Source organism: Mus caroli, chromosome 2 (genome assembly GCF_900094665.2).
Source record: "Mus caroli chromosome 2, CAROLI_EIJ_v1.1, whole genome shotgun sequence".
Classification (NCBI taxonomy): Eukaryota; Metazoa; Chordata; class Mammalia; order Rodentia; family Muridae; genus Mus; species Mus caroli.
The window spans coordinates 45,140,880-45,156,329 of record NC_034571.1 but is presented as its reverse complement, the minus strand read 5'-3'; the positions used below and the strand labels follow the sequence as shown (position 1 = coordinate 45,156,329).

Genomic DNA, 15,450 nt, shown 5'->3' with positions numbered 1-15,450 from the left:
TAATATTCAAATGTCTTTCGGGGTTTTATGTGTCTTCTTTTGAGGTACCAGCAGTGAGACCCCAAGGCTCGGGAGAGCCCTCTCCCACAGAGCTGCATCACTAGCCCCCAGGGTCGAGTTCCTCGGCCCAGGAATCAATTCTTGAGCACTTCGATTTATGTTGCTTTGGAAGGCAACCCAAACACACTTATCATCCCCTTAATTGAGCGGGAAGATGAGAGACTGTTTACCAAACTAGTGTGGGGGAAACCTTTTGTGTTAAAAAACAGTTCTATAAGTGACTTCTAATACTCTTCCTTGGGGGCATTCACGGCTGGCTCCTTCGGCTACAGAACTCTTCCTCGCACCATATTTTCCTCGCAGCACTGGAATGTTCTAAGTTGTTTCACCGAGTACTGTTTCCCGGTTTGCAATTTACTCTGAGAAAATGAATGCTTTGTCTTATTTCCTACCATTCCCCAGTTCTACCGTACACACGGTGGGCACTTGTCCTAATGTGCTTTCTGTTGCTGTGATAAACACCATGACCAAAGCAGCTTGGGGAGTTTATTAATAAGTTTATTTCAGTTTATAGTACAGTTCATTGCCGAGGGATGTCAGGTCAGGGGCTATGAAGGAACACTGCACACTAGCTTCCTCTCATGGCTTGCTCAGGTGGCTTTCTTATACAATCTAGCACACCCACCCAGCGACGGCACTTCCCTATGCCACCAGTGATCTATCTTAGTCCTTCAACAAGAAAATGCCCCCTCAGACCTCTTACCCGCAGGCCAATCTGATGGAGACACTTCCTCAACCAAGGCTCCCTTGGCCCAGATATGTTTAGCTTTGTGTCAAGTTGACTGAAACCAAACAGCACTGTGTTCAGATGTTTGTGGAAAGAATAAGTGCTTGCACTTTTGCAACTTTCTAAAGTTCCCCACATGTGGAACTTACCTGCTCTTATGTGAGGCAGCTTGAATCTGAGGCTAAGAACTGATCTGAGAAGGAAGTAGGGTTTGAACTCAGTTTCCTTTAATCCCAAGCTGCCATGTGGCCACATGAAACTCTAGTTAAGAATGTAGACTCTGGCGCCCACGCCACCACTTCCTGTCTCTGCTGTCGGGAAGCTCACTCTGTGCTCTTCCCCTGGTCCTTTGGAAAGGATTCCAAAACACAGCATTAACTATTGAGTCAGGCTTGGTATGAGAACTTTGCCACGAGGAGCTCAAGACCGAAACATTTGATTTACAAAGGGATGGGGAACAGCTACTGGAAAGCTATTCTTTTAAACCATCTAGAAACTGCTCTCAGTCCCAGGATCCCTGGCCCATAGAACACACGCAACAAATGACCACAGCAAGGCAAATTCACAGCACGGATGTCCATCTCCATACGACTGGTCATGTCAGAGAAGCTTCCAATGCCGGGGTGTTTCTGAGATGCAACCAAAGCTTTGATCTTGCTGTGCAACGGTTTGTACAAAACAGACCCTGCCTGGACAGCTCTGCCTGCCACATGCAGGAAGTGATATGTAGGAAGTGGCAGGGGCCATGTGACCTGAAGAGAACATGGTGGTTCTGTATGCTCCTCCTCTATCCTGCTGTTCCGTTATCTGCCAGAAGATCCTCAAGTGGCCCCTACATACTTACTGATGTGTTAAGAACTCCTCCATTTATTTGCTCCATGTAAATAAAGGAGAACCACTTTGAAAGACATTGTTTATTTTATTTACAACTCTTAGGGGAAGTTGGGAGTAGCATTCAGTAATAGCTACACTCTGAACCTTTGAAATAGGCCATAACAGAAGGAAGGGCATGGACAGGTTCCTCCACCTGCTGCTACCCCGGGTTTCTCATAGGTTTCCAGAGATAACACATACAGGACAAACTCTGTGGCCACTGTTATCTCCTATTTATGCACAGCAGGCCCGTGGACACAGCACAGTGGGCTGGTGCAGTGTAGGGGGCAACTTCTTGTGTCTGCAGAGTCTGGAAGGGAGTCCTCAGGTACCTACCTGGACTTGCTATAGAAAAATTCTAGATTCTGGCAGAAGCCGAATGTGCTTTGTGTGCAATTTGGTTTAATGAGTCCTGAGTGTCTCTAGCTCCCTGTAGGGAATTTGCTAAGCTCCTTCAAAAGCCCCTGGGATTTCATCTCCTGGCATTAACGGTGATTACCACGATTCTTCCTCCATCCATGGGAAACAGCATGGACTTGGCCCATTATCCAAGGTCAGGACTCGACTCCTGACAAGCTCTCCAGCGTGAAAAGCCTCAAGGCACAGCGTAGAAATGAGCCTGAAACCTCACCACAGTTACTTACAGGCCATGGCATGCTCTCCACCCATGTAACATCTGAGCTGCTTTTCCTCTCAGGAAGGGAGGGTGGAGAGGTTCCCACCCCAACCCCAACACATACGCCAAAACTTAATTCCAGTGTGATGGTATACAGAGCCGGGGCCTATGGGAAGGTGTCTTAGTCACTATTCTACTGCTGGGAAGAGAAACTATGAGCAAGGCAACTCATTTTTTTTAAAGCATTTAATTGTGAGGTTGCTTACAGTTTCAGAGGTTAGTCCTCTGAAGGTGACTAGGTCCCCAAAATGGAGCAATCTTGAATGAGATTAGCTCTCTTCTGAAAAGGTCTCCAGAGAGCCCCTGTTCTGTGGATGTTAAGACACTGTGGTGAGGAACACTGTGGCAAACAGGCAGAAATGATACTGGAGAAGTAGCAGAGAGTTCAATATCCTGAGCCGTAGACAGAGAGAGAGGGAGAGGGAGAGGGAGGGAGAGGGGGAGGGGAAGAGGGAGAGGAGGGGAGTGGGGAGGCGGGTGAGGGGAGGAGAGTTGAGGAGAGGCAAGGCGAGGCGAGGAAGAGGGAGAGGGAGAGGGAGAGGGAGAGACAGAGACTCTGGGTTTGGCATGAGCTTTTGGAAACCTCAAAATCCACCCCCAATGACACACTCTCTCCAACAAGGCCACACCTTCTAATCCTTTCAAATAATGCCACTTCCTGGTGACCAAGCATTTAAATATATGAGCCTATGGGGGCATTCTCATTCAAACCACCATGGAAGGTGACTAGGTCCCCAGAATGGAGCCCTCATGAGTGAGATTAGCTCTCTAAGGAAAAGGTCTCCAGAGAGCCCCTGTTCTGTGGATGTTAAGACACTAGAAAAGTCAGAAGCATGCAATTTGGAGGCCTTCTTCACCAGACGGCAACCACACTGACATCCTGACCGTGAACTCTCAGGCTCCAGCATAGGGAGGAATAGACGGCACTGTGTATGTGACCTGGTCCCATGCCACTTCATTATAGCACCCCAGATAATTAGGAAGGAATGAGAGCCTCAAGACAGAGGGCAATAAAGAAATTTAATTTCATTGGGTAGAAGCCTTTACCAGTTCTTCTATGTGTTGGGGAAATACATGGAAGGCAATATAAAAAAGTGGAAATGTTTTCTCCCAGGTTGTCTGCCCCAATAGCGCTCACTTATATTTAAGAAGCACCATCACAGAGTACTTTCCTATACACTCTCATTTGACCCCTGCAATCCAAATAAGTATACAGTGGACAGTGAGCTAAACCTTTATGATCTGGGTATGGACATGAGATCTTTGAGCCTGCAATGTCAAATGCTTGATTATTATTCTCTAGCTGGTCAAACAGAAACTGAGAGTTAGCTCCATGGTGGAGTCTGTCTTCCTTTGGGCTGTGGAATAGCTCTGCTGAATCACTGCTCAATAACCTATACTCTAGGAATATCTGCTGTCTACAAGGCCTTTGGAGCTAAGATCTGGAGCTGTCTGATGAAGTCAACATCCCATCAGCCAGACACTCTATGCAGCCCTTGCCAACCCTTGGCAGTTCATCAGAAAAGTTCCCATAGGCCAGGCCCGGGTAACGGGAATCTATGGCTACATGGGGAGCTTTAAGGGAGCCCCACTCTGTTCCCACCCCTTCCTGTAGTTGGACTTGCGTGTGCATGTGTGGTATGATTGGCATGTTTGCTTTTTCTAAAACTTAAGCTCTAAAATGAAACCCTATTAATCATTGTGACAGGCCAGGGGGTGGGGCAGCAGCTCTCAGCAGGGGTTTCGTGGGCTGCCTCTAGAGGGCCTCCCACATCCATGGTGACAAAAGAACCACTATCCAGTACCATTGGACTTTCTTCAGGAGCCTGTTGAGGTAGGGCAAGCATGTGTTGGTCCTCCTGACTTAAGTATAAGTTAAATACTTTGTCTTGAAGAGAAAATTTACGCATAATGTCAAATTTTTACAGACATACAGTTAGCAAGTTATGACAAGGATTGATGCACGACTAAGTTATGTGTTGAGATTCTTCCAGGGACAAGGGTGCTGCTGGAGTATATATTCTTCCTTCCTAGAGCTCAGGTCTGAAGGCACCCTTGCATCCCACTCCATATCACCCCAAGTAACCCTGACTGGTTGAAGTGATTCAGACTATGAGGTCATCACAGTCTGATTCCTACGGAAAGTTACTGAAGTATGAAATTTTGTATCTATCCCTAATAAAATGTTCCTGAGGCCAGTCGCTGGTTATCGATCTGTGCCACACACACACACACACACACACAATCGTTGTGTTGAAAGGCAGTGTTATTAGCTGTTGAACACACAAGCCTTAGAAGCAGATTTTAAATCCTGCCTCCTCCCCTTGCCAGCTGGGAGAACTTGGACAAGCTATTTAACCTCTCTGTGCCCTTTCCTCACCTGTGAAAAGAAGATAACAGTGCCTAGCTCATGGGGTTATTAGGGGGATTAGATGGATTAATACATGTAACGCACTTAAAATAGTGTCTGGCGCCCAGCCAGAATGCTCTCCAAAACTCATTGACTGCTTACTGTGGCTTTCTGGGTATTTTAAGTTCCTGATGCTGTCACATGCCATCTAAAACTAGCTCCGAGATATCCCTAATTTACACATTCTGTAGGAATAACATTTTGCTATGCATAAATCTTCATAATAGCTGTACTATGAGAATCTTTTAAGAGTTCCATCCTGGGTATGGTGAGGGGTTAGGAAGTGCTAGGCTATTTGGGACTTGAAGATGAAATAAAAGCACACCTTTCACAAGGGATGGAGAACTAATGCAGAGCCCAGCCTTTGCCATTCATGGCGTAGTAAGAAAAGGCCTCCAACAGTGGTTCTGAGCCCAACTAATCACACAGAAACTGTTTTCTTTGCAGTCTGAAGAACCACCTAATGCCAAGGAGAAAGTACCAAGCCCACAGCTCGAGGCCTCTTGTCAGGGCTCCCACACTGTCATCTCAGGTGTCAGAGCAATGCCTCCTCCCACTTCTGTTCAGTGTATTATGTCCCTAAGACACATTACAAGACATGGCTGTCATGAATGTCACCAAGGCAGCACTGCTCATGTCACCAGTGACTGCCTTGGCAAATCGCTCTTCAGTTCACGATGTTCTGAAGATGCTTCAGCTCAGAGCTTCTGGGGAAAGCTTAGGGATATCTCAGAGCCAGGGATCAGAGACCTGGAGAAAGACCTCATCCTAAGGACTGCCATGGTAGCCCCACTGCACTGCAGGACCTTGTTCCTCATGTGTGGGGTCATCTTGCGAACACTCAAATGTGCTTGGCGATTTGTTTCTTTCAGAGGACTGCTCCCCATCTTAAACAAACAAGGGTGATGTTAACCACACCCATCTCTTTCATCAATGCCCTATCTGGACAGTATCTCTTCTGAGTTGTGTGCAGAATAATTTCTAGATAGCTGGACAGACATCATAAAAGCACGGTATTTGTGGGGCCCACCATTACCCTCACTAGGCATTCATTTAGCACTCCTCTTTTCCATTTAGATATTCTTTAAGTCAATTTATTATCTTGTATGGGTGATTTTCCTGCATGTAAGTCTATGAGCCATGTGCGTGCAGAGCCCTCAGAGGCCAGAAGAGGGCATCAGATCCTCTAGGACAAGATTTAGGAAGGGTTGTGAGTCACCCTATGTATGCTGGTAATTGAACCCTGGGCCATCTGGAAGAGGAGCCAGTGCTCTTAAATTCTAAGCCTTCACTCTAGCCCCATCTTTTCCATTTTTAATTGATTAAAGCAGAGAGGCTCACTGTCTGGCTCCCATACACCATTAACAACAGCAACAAAGATATTTTACACATGGAATTCCAGTTGTGGTCACATGACTCCAGTCACAGGAGGCAATGAGTTTCTTGTTTTAAAAAAATGTGATTAAGCAAATAATCCGGGGTCCTGTCATTGGTTATTCTCCAGAGGCCTCAGACTCTAGTGTCATCTCATGAGACTTCAGATCTGTACCTTAAAACTAAAAACCAACACACAGCAGGAGCACAAGTGGCCCCCAACGTTCTCAAATGATTCAAGGAGGCCTTCAGCATAGGCAGGACCTTTGTTTTCTCAGATGAAGGACGACAGTGTTCCATGCCTGCCATGAGAACAGGCGCTTTTCTCAGGCAGTCCAAACTCTCACCTGCTTGCTGTTTTGCTGAGTCATTGGCAGGTACCACCACTGCCAGGGTAAAGCTTCTTAGCCACGCTTTCCCCTAGTATAGCGGAGACACTATGAAACCATGAACCAAAATAGAAATCTTCCTCCATTAATCCTGCCACTCTGATGGTGGTGAGAAAACACACCTAAAAGTCCATATCTATTTTTTAGAGATAAAAATAGAATTACTATAATTTTAGTTTTACTGTGAAAGCAATTTTTTGTTTGTTTGGTTGGTTGGTTGGTTTGGTTTGTTTTTTTAAAGGCAGGGTTTCTCTGTGTAGCCTTGGCTTTCCTAGAACTCACTGTAGTTCAGGCTGGCCTCAAACTCAGAGATCAACCTGCCTCTGACTCCCGAGTGCTGGACTGGGATTAAAGGTGTGCACCACCACTGCCAGGATTGGGAAAAAAAAAAAAAAAAAAAAAAGCACATACCTAGAGGGGAAAAAAACCCTCAACAACAAAAAGCCAGCAACAAAAAAGAACAAAGCTTTGACTTAGGTGGTTCATCTTGGAGTGGCTTCTTTCAAAACATGCTTCATTCCAATACACACTTCCTGACTTCATGTCAGACACCCTGCTGGGGCTCAAATAAGGACACCAGACCAGTCAAAGTTTAACTCAGTTTTATTGTCCAGTTTTGAGTATTTTCAAATTATACAACATGCAGTCTGCCAGAGTATCCATACATCTTCATTTTAGAACCTAGGAGATAGCCAGAGTTTTCCGAGGGCCAGGGAGGGTTACTTCCAGATCTTTGGGGACATTTCTATCTCACAGGATAGCTATTTAAATACACATCGCCATCTCCCCCATCAAACCACAGAAACAAATTTGTCCACAATTTTTCTTAATGAAATCTACTGTACAGAACATAAAGCCCAGAGAACAGACATCTGCAGTACACGTGACACTTTACACACTAGACAGATAGAATTCTACAGAAAGCCCTATTCCCCTTTTGTCTGCACACATGGGAAGTGTTTAAAAGCTGATAGACAGTTCTCAGTACATAAGCAGACTTCACAGACCAGTGTTGCCTTTGGCAGTTACCTGGTCTTACTCAACAGTTGTTAGGAAGCAGTTTTAAACAGTGGTGGTTCTTTAGCTTGCTCAAGAAAGTCAGAATGGGACAATGGAGTAAAACCTGCCCAATGACAAACTTCTGCCAATGACAAGCGTCCCCCAATGTCTTCTACCCAGAGTCCCCATGGTGCCTGCCCTACAAAGGAAGGGGGTGACTGAAGCTTTATGATCCTTTAGCTATTCTTCTAGGAAAGAGAAGCTGACACAAACCCCATTCCCTCAAGCTCTCGTGACGCCTTGGGAGCATACTGAGACGGAAAAATCACATCTCTGTATGGACTTGGAGGCTTCAAGGTGCCACTGGATCTACATTCTAGACAAACATTTTTAGCCCTTCATTTATTACAACACTTCTATGAATTCTTCACCATGTGATTCTCCATCTTTTAAAAGGCTAACACCTCTGACTGTTTTACCTGACGCCCACTAAAGCAAACTGCTCAGCATTTGAAGAGATGAGACCTACATTCAGGATTCTCTAAGGAGCTGATCAAATGCAGTCGGCGTTATAAGCCCAACCATAACCACTATCTTCAATAACATTCTTAATCATCACCCCAACGGCTGGCAAGCGGAGGTTATTTGTCTAAACCATCTGGCTGCACTCCTACGGCATCTCAGAGTAAACTTTCAAGAAGTAGGCATGAGATAGTAAATTATTCAGAGAACACACATTGGCATACATTCCAGCAATGTGAAACATGTGACAAAATGGAGCCATCCACTTGGCTGTTCAGAAGTGGGATTTTTACAGCTAGAATATAGGATGTAACAGCCTGTCAAACAATGAAAACTTTATAAACATGGCCTTTTAAAAAAGCAGACTGAGAGCACACTGTTCTGATAAAGGAATTAATAGACAATGTGAGATTAGGGATTGCTTGAATAAACCACATGATCTGTTCCAATGACATGCCTAGCTTTTAGTCACAGTGTGAGAAAATTCGATTAGAGGTCTTATAAAGACTGGCGCTAGATGAACTGACTGGCTGATCAGCAACTAGCAGAATTATCTCTAAAAGACATCAAAGCCAACTTTCTCTGTGAATAAAAGTACAGTGAATTTTGTAAGGCCCTTGTAGAGATCAAGTAATGTGAACTACAAACGAATGCTGCCTTTTAAAACTTGAAAGTGCCCCACAACTCTTCAGAAGTAGAAAATGGGAACCTAGGGGGAAAGTGCTTTAGAAAGAATCTAAAATCATCCATTTTACAATGGCTGCTAATGAAAGCCAAGAATGAGGTATTACTGACCTGTACCCAATTTCTAAACACAAGTCTAAAAGACAATAGCAGGTCCTCTAGACAAGAAGCATTCCATTGGTAGCCCTCTTAAAGGCCAACGTTTCAGTTTCCGAGTCAGAAGCAAACATAGGCAGCAAGCTTCTAACCCGGCATCAGTTGGTACTGATGGGGTTTGCAGACTTGCCCTGCAAAGGACCCCTCCATCAGACTCCAATAGCAGCCAACAGTGGCAACAACATGAAACAAAGTGAACACAGGTAAACACAAAATCATCTTTGTAAAATAAATACTTCAATAGAACTTGTCTTCTTTTCACACCTAATTAAAAACAAAACACTGTTATAAAGGGCAACATCTAACAAATAAGTTAAGTCAAATCAGTGTTAGGAAAGGTCTATACAACAGAATCCGGAAGGTAATATACACAATCCTCAGCATTTCCCACAAGCATGTGCATAAGCACACACATTAACTTTTTCTACCCCACCCTCACAGCCTTGAGAAAGCCTAGAGTCTCCCCTTACTCCAGGGGTACCAGCTTCAGAAGACAGTGCGAGCTCACACTTCCTGGGCACATAAGATGACAGGATGGGTCATTTCTCTGAGATGAATGGAGATGTTACTATCTAAACCACAAATTCATGAAAACAAATAGCAGCACATAGTAGTGACTCACTGAAGCCTGTCAGTTTCTCTTGAAATGCTTGACTACTTGGCAACTGATCCTTTTAGTATGCCCAACTGGACGTAGTCACCTTTCGATTCATGGATCTGAATAAAGTAATAATTAAATATACAAAAAACAAACAAAAAAAACCCCCAAACAAATAAACCCCAATCTAGTTATACTGATTTTTCCCCCCTAACTGTGCCTCAAAGAAGAAAAAGCCTATCTGGTGCCAAAGAAAGAATTCAAATCAGCAGTTTGCAATGATAGGTTACAATAAAAACAGACAAGGCATAAATCTCACCAATGACTTTCCCCTGAGGGAATTCTTTTCCAACTACTGTATTGACGCTGGATCTCTTTAGGAATATCTCCTCAAGCACGCGATGGTTTGCTAGAAAAAGAGGCTAGCCCAAGGCAGGTTCCAGGGCATCCGGAGGAAGCTGTGAGGAGGGGAGGCAGCCCCATCTCCACTCACCCAATTCTGCAGCATTTTCAACTCTTGTACAGGAATGATGTTCAAACAACTGGGCTGGCCAGGACTAGTCACTGCAGGTTCACCAGCGAGCAGCTTGGAGGTGAATTCTACGACTCTTCGTATTTTCATAGATGTGTCTGAATGAGCAAATTCTACACTGCTATTGTCAAACTGTTTTTCTGCCTTGGAGGAATCTGCTTTGCATTTTAACAGGTGCCATACTAAAAGGTCTATTTTACAGATCCAAAGATATGACCAGGATATTTAAAATGCTCTCTGGGGTTGGTTTTGGAAAAGTGTTCAGAATGAAAATTTTGAACCCTATAGCAGCACTTTTTTTTTGTTCCCTAAAAATATAAAGTAATGTGTTTATTTTACAGGAAACCAGACAGTCGAGGCAGAGCGTGGTCACTGGTTCCACTGCACTTGATTGTCCCTCTAGGATGGTACAGCAGGGCGTTCCATTCCAAGGGGCCAGTGCACTGCAGGGGCCTCCAGAGACCACACAACCCCGGAGGCTGAGAAGTGGCGAGGTCTGAGCAGGAAGTGGGTATTGCATAACCCCCTCCTTCCAACTTCTTAGGAGAAGGATCCAAGCACGTATCTGTGCACACAAATTCTACACAGCGCAAACACCTGAATCTGGTGTACTATAGACGGCTGGGCAAGCAAGTGTAAAAAGAAACGGAAACTGTATAGGAGGAGACAGAAAGGAACTGGTGACTAATACAGTCCTTTTCATGCTACGTGGAGTCATATCTGTTGAAAAATGAAAGAGAGAACACAGGCATTAGTGGTCAGCAGATTCACTCCTCAGACGTCTGTTTCAGTCTAGACATTTTGAGCAGAGCTGTCCAATACAAGTACAACTCGAGCCTCTTATTTTATTTCTTTCAGAATCTGCATTAAAAGGTAAAACTGAAGGGAAAACCTAATCTCAAGGATACATTTTTGTAGTCCAGTATTAAAATACGGCTTCAATATGTACGAATGCTGCTATTCTTCACAACAGTGTTGCCACTGAGGGACTGGCACATACTCCACCATGCGTGTGCTCAGCCTGGTGTCTCCCGCTCGCCCTCACTGCTTCTCAGTTGAGACTTGGCTAACATGGTGGATAATAGAGCTTCCTACATCCTGCATCTAAGGATTTTGTCCTGACACAGTCACAGTAGTCTCTTCCAAAAGTCAGTACATTCTGAATCTGTGTGCCATCGGAATAGCACAAAGCACTTCCTGTCCCAGGGGACAATCACACATCACTCATTAACCAGGACACACATCACCAGGCAGGTCAGGCATGGTCCTGACCCAGGCATTCTAGAAAGAGAGAACTGATTTGAAAGTGTGTTCCACACCAATGGCATCATGAAGATTTCAGTACAACACCCGCTTCCAGTTTACTCTCAGTAGAGGTCTGTCCATCTGACCTTGGGCAGGTCCCCAGGATGGGAGTCTTAGACCTCTCCTGATTAGAAACCAGCCCTGAGTCATCTTCCACTAACTCTTGTAAGCTTGACACTCAACACAGCAAAAGAGTCAATCCCTGGCAGCATCATGGGGCCCTGACCCATCTGTAATCTGTCCTGTGGGTTTCTGGCAGAGGTCCTGGAACCCTTGGGCTGAAGGGGTGGGGAAGGAACCCAATGGGCAGGCACAGCCTTGTCCTAGGAAGCCTAAGGAAGTGGAACAGGAAATATGATGGAGCCAAAGAAAAACTCATCTGCTCCCGAGTCTGAACGAGACTTCATAACCTGACACACTGTACTACTTCCTGTTTGCCTCCAGCCTCTGTCCACCTGTGAGGCCTCACAGCCCTGCCACAGTACTGTCTCCAAGTTGTTTCTCTACAGCCTCCTCATTCAGAATAGTGGAAGCAGCACCACATATTTTGTGTAAATAAACACAACATAAATTATGCGTGAATACAAAAAAAGGAAAGAGGAGCATGGAACAGAAGAGAAACCTGGCAGGTGAGGGGACAGTTCGTGCTTTCTAAGAATAGCCATTTCTCCTGGACCCACAGAGTAAATATGCAGGAATCTCAGTCTGTCATTTCCCATGCTTACAACCATCCTGATTAAAGGGAGTAGAAACAACCTTTGATGATAATCTTGTATTTTTAGAAGTTACAGAGAGATAAAGCAGTTTATAGGGAGGACGCGTCTCACATTTGACCTTTCTTGAGAGTTTGTGCTTCCTGCTGAGTGCAGATGACACAGTCATTTACAATCTACTCTGTGCTGAAAACCAAAGGAAGGGTTTTGGAGAGCAGCACCGAGATCCTACTTCACCTAAGGGTTCGTTCCTCCAAACGCACCACCCCACTGGGCAAAGGGATTGGTCTTCCTGGGTACCTGCAGGCAGGGAGGTGCTGGCTGCAGACCTTACTGGAGACTATGGCCTACAGCAATGACAACAGGCAACCCATGTTGACACAGGAAGCATTCAGCACACAAATGCTGTGGCCCAGCCTCAAGAACTCAGCAGACCATGAAGGGAGGAGATTTCCACTAGAAAGATGGTATTCAAGTCCCACACTGCACCCCCGCCCCCCAGTACAAGTTCCAGCACATTTGGGCTGACAGCTTGAAAGAAACGGGAGCCACAATGGAGGCTTACTTTATTCACTTCAGGGGCAGTGAGAAAGGTGGACTGTGACAGGCTGCTGAATGGAAAAGCAGAAGATCTGCTTCTGTTAAGCTCCTTGCCCAGGCCTGTAGAAGAGATGTTCTCTCACCCAGCGGTCAAGAGACCAGGCAGTGCACTGACCCGAGGCTCAGCCAATCTGCGGCCAGCAATTCAGAGTGGGGACATGTGGCCAGATTTAAAAGGAAATAAAATCACCTTGCTCTAGAAGGGGCGGAGAAGGCTGAAGAAAGAAGCTAATTATACACAGAAGGGTTTTGCAAGACAGATTTGGACTCCAACCCTCAACGTTGGCTTTTGAAACTGCTTGCAGTAGATTTAAGCTTAATCCAAACAGTACATAGTTTTATCTTTCCCTTCGCCTTTCTACAGTTCAATCCCCATTTATAAGAATTACCAGTTGCCTTTGCTTATCGTGGCGATACAATCTGCCACGGAGGAACCGTTCCGCATTTTTGACCAGGAGAAGTGCATAACCCAGACTACTGAAGCAAGGTCTTCCTGGTGCCACCGAGTCGCCGTCTGAGTTCTGGGTGGTAATCTCCAGGCCACCAGCACTGCCCACCTCAGGTCCCTCTGTCCTGGTCCCTACAGACACACTATTTTCCTTTTGACCTCACAACAACTGTAAGATTAGTACTCTAAAGGTCAAGTTTGGCTAAGTTCTTGTCTGAGTTTCCTTTAATGCCTTCCATATTGTCCTGTCAGACTCCTACATAAGGACCCTTGTATCCCTTGAATCCCTTCTCGCAACAGCCAAGAATCTTCTCTGAAGTGATAAGGGTGGCTGCTGTCTTCATATACTCCAGGCAAGGCCATGGAGAGCACAAGGCCATGGAGGCACAAGCAGATCCAAGAAGTAGCTGCTATCCATTAAAGGAGACAAAGAGGTCTACGAAAATGTAAAATAATGCCAACTTGCTGAGGGTTTTTTTTAAAAAAAGAATCTTTCCTTAAAAATGCTGGTTATGCCTGCACTCATATGCACATACCCACATAAAGACATGCAGACACATAACTAAATAAAAATCAATTGCTTATAAAGTAAAGGGGCTAGAGAGATGGTTCAGTGGTTAAGACCACATATTGTTCTTGCAGAAGACCAGAGTTCAGTTCCCAGCATCCACCTTAGCCAGTTCACTCACCCATCTGTCATTCCAGATCCAAGAGATTTAAATCCTCCTCTGGCCTCTGTACTCATGTGTACATTCCCACACACAGACATACACAAAATTAAAAATTAAACTTTTTATTAAAAAAATGTTTACTTCTGGTAACTTATGTAAGTGAATCATTCATGTAATGTTTTAGTTTTTAAATTGTATATGATACATATGACAAATAGATACTAAAGCCTCTGGTACCACTGATCCTCTCGAAGGATACACAAGGTATCCAAAGTCAAAACTTCAAGAACGGGCACACAGAAGCTCCAAGTTCCTAGTCTCAGGCCCACCTTAGTTTGGCCCTTCTGTTTGGAACACAGAATAAGAAGCCCTGGTTAGGTGGTGTGAGCATGCGCAGAAACAGCAGCGAAACAGGACCAGAGGCTGCTTCTTCTACTAACCACTGACTCTCCTGTGGACCCACGAGGTAACTGGAAAGCCGGATGAAAACATGGTGTCTGGGTCTTTTGTGCCTTCCTGCTTTCTTTTTTTTTTTTTTTTTTTTTTTTTTTTTTTTGGTTTTTCGAGACAGGGTTTCTCTGTATAGCCCTGGCTGTCCTGGAACTCACTTTGTAGACCANCACTTTGTAGACCAGGCTGGCCTCGAACTCAGAAATCCGCCTGCCTCTGCCTCCCGAGTGCTGGGATTAAAGGCGTGCGCCACCACGCCCGGCTGCCTTCCTGCTTTCTTTTGCATCCTCCACATACCTCTTCAGTTTGGCACGTTAGCTGCTCACAGAGCCCGTCTAACCTAGCTCATCCCCTTTCAAGACTAAAGGCACAGCGATGCCATTGTCCAAATGGAGTTTCAGGAAGAGGAAAACCCACATGATAACCCTCACCCCCTAACTTCCTACCCTGAAGCCCTGAAGCCCTGGACCCCCTTTTGCTACCTGAAGGCAACTTTCCATGAGGGTCTTGATGGCTATATTCTGAAGTAGAAGTGACCATCTTCTGAGAAACGCTGGGCCCGCCAGCAATAAGGGCCTCTGTGGATCTCCCTCCAGAACCAGAACTGACGCAAACCAGACCACACCTTGCCCAGGACCTGCCCATCTCTGCATACACCTCTCTCCTCCTGACCCAGTTCTCCCTGTGTGTAAATGTACAACTTATGCCAAGAACCCTGAGGAGGCAGTGGGACCTTATTTGTCCCCTTTCCTAGTGTGGCAACACTGAATAAATCTATCTCTGACTTTTATCATTACCATCTCTTTGCCTGGTATACCGGGAAGGTGGTCTAGCCTAGGGTACCAGGGCTGCCAGTGGAACCCGAACTTTTACCCTAAAAATCTGCACTTTTTCTCTGGTTATGAGGCTTGCAAATGCCTGGTCTAGGCACACAGACCCTATACCTTAATTTCACACTGACACACTTGGTCCTCCACGGACCTGTTAAGTAGCTGCTGACCACACAGTGGCACAAAGACAAAGTGACTTGGCCAGAGGGTAAGAACCAGGCTCAGACCAAAGAGATCCAGCACCACCTCGGTCGGAATCCAGTCACTGTTTCTGCCTGTAGTGAGCTCCTTGAATGATGAACCTTGCAATCATCCAGTTACCAATGGCTAGGGTTTTAGAGCAGCACCATGAATGGTCTGGAGGTTCAAGAGGTGGGCTGCACCTGTCTGGAGGATCCCTGCATGCCATCAGTAAGACTCAGTGTCACAGTCT

The 15,450-nt window shown here is 45.4% G+C and overlaps 1 protein-coding gene across 1 annotated transcript in view; it reads right to left on the bottom strand.

Annotated features, from left to right (window-relative positions):
• Positions 1 to 7,094: 7,094 nt before the first annotated feature.
• Positions 7,095 to 15,450, bottom strand: part of Kif5c (kinesin family member 5C) — a 158,182-nt gene continuing 149,826 nt past the window's right edge. The window contains exon 26 of the mRNA XM_021184624.2: positions 7,095 to 10,720. The gene's annotated coding sequence lies outside the window, so the exon portion shown is untranslated. The remainder of the gene's footprint in view (positions 10,721 to 15,450) is intronic.